A 4,943-nucleotide genomic window follows, 5' to 3' on the forward strand; every position below is an offset into this window, starting at 1 on the left:
AAGTCCTCCAGGCTTAAAGTTGCCAAGGTTGGAGACCCCTGCACTGAAGTATCCAGTGCAAATCACCAGCATGCTCTACCACCTTGCGGTGAAATAGCAATAGCACTTAGACCTATATACCTCTTCACAACACTTTGCAGCCCTCTCTAAGCAGTTTACAGAGTCAGCATATTCCTCCCGACAATCTGGGTCCTCATTTTGCCAAACTCTGAAGGATGGAAGGCTGAGTCAACCTTGAGCCTGATGAGATTCGAACTGCCAAATTGTAGTCAGTAGAAGTAGCCTCCAGCATTCTAACCGCTGCGCCACCATGACTCTTGGTACTCAAAAATGCAGTGAGAAGAAATTCTCAAATACTCTAAGAATAAGATAGACCAAGAGAATCTGCTTTCCTTCAAGGCAAAATTAGAAGGCAAATGTTGGCAAATAGTACTTTCCTAATTTGCTTAATAATTGGCACTTCTTGTCTCTAATATCTTTTTTCTGTACTCCTTGATAACAACATTTATCAGTAATGGCAAATGACATTAATGGTACAGTATTGTCCATTTTCTCAAAGACGTGTGGACAGAATTGCTGCCAAACATGCTGATATAGCAGAGATCTGTGATGAGAATGATTGCTTCTTCTAACAGTCCTTTAAAGCATCCACTGAAAATTGGGGTGGGAAAGTTGAGCTGGTTCAGATTTCAACTGCACCCAACCTGATCCAGATCTGTACAAACCCTTCCATGTGGGCAGGCCCCAGACTCACAGCACCTTGGCTTCCCATCTATTCTGCCTTTCCTTACTCATCCCAGGTGATACACCCTAGGAGCTGATGATGTCAGCACCTACGCAGCTGGGTATGCATTGTGTTGCTCATTCTGTGTACAGCTGACAGGCACTTCCAGGAGACTTACAAAAGCAGCCTGAACTTTATAACTTTTGTAATTATCTGTAAACACTAAGATCTTGCATTCACAACGGTTCACAGGAAATGTGTTAAAATGCCAAGAGGGGTGGAAGACAAGGCACTTAAGCAGCTGAAAAGCTTTTAGAGCCTGATGGTAAGGTTCATTGTTACAACTATCTTTATCATTAGTATTGTTACTATTTAGTGAATCCCTGGCTCTTATTATGCAACAGGAGTTGCTTGTGTGGCTAATTAACCACTTGTGTGGTTAATGAAGTCATGAAAATAAACTTTTGCTCAGGAAATCACTGAACTCCATCTCTAAGAGCTGATCTTCTTAGTCATATTTTTTTTAGAAGTTTGTGACTTTTTTCCTTAGAGACTTAAGGCCTTTGGGCCCTTTATACCAGCAATTGTTGTGTTGAGATGGGGAGTGAGCCAACAGACACATCCGTATATATGGTTGATCACACAGTCAGCCAGATGTTTAGACTGGGTTTAGCATTTTTATCCATCTATCAAGTCCTTCCCAAGGACCTGGGATAGCCAGAAGTTGTTTGATAGTGTTACGGGTATCATGGCAGGATATCAGCTGTTTTGCAGTTGACTGGTGGTGATTTTAGCAATAGGGTTGGTGTTGAAGTGGTGCTGCAGATGTTTTGGGATTGCATCCAAGGCACTTATTATTATTATTATTATTATTATTATTATTATTATTATTATTATTATTATTATTATTATTGCTGTTGTTATTGTTATTGCTTTCTTATTATATTAGGTTTAGTGTAGCCACACTCTTCAGTGGACTCTGGGCAGCTTACAAAATGTAATACTAAATTAAAACAGCTAAAATAATAAGCACACACACACACAACCAAAACATTCTGGAACAAAAGCATTAAAACAAACTATCACACACACACACACACACACACACACACACACACACACAAAACACATTAGATCTGGGCTCAAAGTAGGTTTTAACTGTTTTTAGAACCCCAGGAGAAAGCGTGCCATCCATCTCTCCGGAATAATGCTGTTCCAGAAGATGAGAACCTAGACAGAAAGGCAGGTCCATAAGATGATCCTATTTAATAGAAGAGACCTGAAGCTCATCAACTCTGCCTGAATGTACTGAGTGGACAGAAATAATTGGGAAAAGGTGGTCGTCCAGATAATGGAAGGCTACTTGAACCAAAAAATAAACCACATTTGAAAAGACCGTGATCTTTTTGCAAGCGTGCTCAGCAAATAACTTTTTCTAGTGATCTGGATAAATGATATAGTTAAATACTCAGGCTAATGAAGTACATCCACTCCATGCAAACAGGTACGTGGAAGTTCCATGCTACAGCATGTAAAATGTGACAAAGATTAGGAGCAAATCAAAATATAAATGATGTGACTTACCAAGGGTCAGGAAGTGCACTTCTAAGATTTAGAACTGCTGAAGAACTAGACCTGTCTTCTCCATTGTAAAAATATTACATGGCAAACCTAAAGAAAACAAGTTGGTCAGATTTTCATGGGAAACAAAAAGAATCTCTAAATTTCTGAAGGCTTTTTGTACTGTATAAAAGCTTCTCCATTCCATAGTGGCCATTTTATTTTCTTCTTTTCACCTACTATTTTTTCTGCTATTTTTTTCATACCAGAAAATCTTTATGGAGTTAGAGAATCAGGGTGGTACAATATAATTTCAGTAACTGTTTAGTAATTTAAATAACCTTTCTATTTACATTGGTTGAGAAAATTATATTGATCAGCATTGTGAATCTCTAATTAGTCACACTAGCATTAGCAAATATATTGAAGCAACAATTGTGCCCAATATTTGGTTAAACTACGCTGTGCAATTTTTGTATAGTACTGTATACTGTTGTCTCCTATAGAGATTGTGCCCACTTGAACACAGTCCTGAGAGGGAGGGAATATTTATATTTTTTCTTTCCCAAGAACAGTGGAAAATCCAGACAGTCACCAGCAAGGAACACAGTAAAGATTATACTTTGGGAATGTTTTCTTTTGAAATTAAGATTAATTTTAGGACTCAGAGATATTGGAGGTTTTAAATTTTGAGGAAATTTTTAGAGTTTTAAAGAAACTGAGTTGTGTTGACAGCATGATTCAGAGTATGTGTATTAGATTTTAGTGTGGGGGAAAATGCACACATTTCAAGAAAGTTATGGTGCTATAAGCAGGATGATGATGACAGTGGTTCAGGAGGAGAACGTCTCATCAGTCAGTTTCTAAATTTTTCTTAGTGATTCATGAAACTGTGGGAACCCATCCTTGGGCAAGATAAGTTGTTTGAATCTTCTGGTCAGGTTGGATCCACGAATGATATGCTTGAGAAGTAAAAAAAAAGACTCACATCTCCCAAAACCACTTCAATTCCAAGGTGGAACAATTTGATTGGTGGCATAAGCTTTGGGCTGTATTAAGGAGCTTCACATAATTAAGAAAGCCACTGTTGAGAAGAAACAGAAATTGAAGAATAGGAAGGCACTTGCAAGATTGGACTGTGACTTGCAGCAAGGCCTATCATGTAACCTCCACTTGGTGGGGCAACTGAAGCAGATTTTATTTTTCATAATAGATCTGGGAAAAACAAACTCGGCAGCTTCACAGAGGACCACTTGGAGGAAGAGTCAGGAAAGACCTTCAACTGCTGAAGGATGAGGTTATTTACAGGCCAAAGGAAATGGAAACGTCCATAGGAATTTGCAGAGAGCAAAACAAAGATATTAATCTTTTTTTCCCCCACTTTGTCTCACCTCACCTCTTGTCTTATCTACTTTATGGTATTTTCTTGTTACAGGTTGATATGGATAAATAGTAATCAGCTGCAGCACATCTCTCTCTCTCTCTCTCTCTCTCTCTCTCTCTCTCTCTCTCTCTCCCCCTCTCCCCCCCCCCTCTCTCTCTTGTACCACTGCTAATATTAATGGATGGAATTTGGGTTGTGTGGTTAGTTGTTCAGTTTTGAAGTTCCCCAGGTTATACCAGCTTTTTTTCCCCCACCCACCACTGGGAATGAATTTGACCTTGCTTGCAGAACAAGCTTCTGCTTCTCTCTGAATCCACAAGCACTGGAACCTCTTGTAGAAAAGGAAAATGAAGCATGAATCAAAGTGCAACAAGACCATTCAGAACTTTTGCTCTTTCCCATGAAACAGCAACAACAGATTAATACCATTTGTAGAATTCTCTTTTACAGTTTAACCCTACTGCTGAGGAAGTAATACAACTGATGATTCATCCAATTGTGATAATAGTGGGGATACAAGTAATTCCACTATGAGTTACTGTAGGAGTGTATTGGGGAAATGGACTCTGGCCAATAAAACAATCCCCCCCAAAATTACTGTTGTTGCTGTTACGAATATGCAGAAAACAGAAAATTGTTGGTCTCATAATAGTGATGTGGGGAATGTTTGTGACTATCCTAGACTATTCTATGCAACATGTAAAGTGTATAGGTCATTGATCAACATATGTTTCATTGGAAGATAAATGTGCAATATCACAGTTGTGTTTGAAACTTGGGTATTCAGAATAGAAACATTGGCGGGACTATCAGAAGGCAATTTTGGACATACTGAAACTAAAGTCTAGTGGAACCAGAGAGGCTTCATCTTTGAATGGAATGGAATTTAAGTTCTCTGAAAGTTTGCACAGCAAATAATTTTTTATGGATCATATTGGATATAGAGTTTAGTGACTTATATGATGAATGCAGTCTACTGCAATCTGCACAGTCCATCTTAATGTCTAGGTCTGAAGTCCCCTTCCAACACTGGATGGTTGAAAGAAGTAATTAACGAATGGCTACTGTTCAAGAAAAATTGAATTAAAGCTACTGGGATTTATGAAACTGTATGCAATAATAAACCATTTAGTTTCATGAGATATCTTGTTAGTTTGGTGCTTCTCTACGAATAAAACTGTGACAGAAACAGCCATTCTGAAATCAGCACATTCAAAATAAGTCAGTCATGGCAGGTGAGTTCAGGAAGACAAATAAAAACAAATAAAAACTGCA

Source organism: Notechis scutatus, chromosome 1, assembly GCF_049901735.1.
Source record: "Notechis scutatus isolate UNSWTSFEM ecotype Mainland chromosome 1, rNotScu1.2, whole genome shotgun sequence".
Lineage (NCBI taxonomy): Eukaryota > Metazoa > Chordata > Lepidosauria > Squamata > Elapidae > Notechis > Notechis scutatus.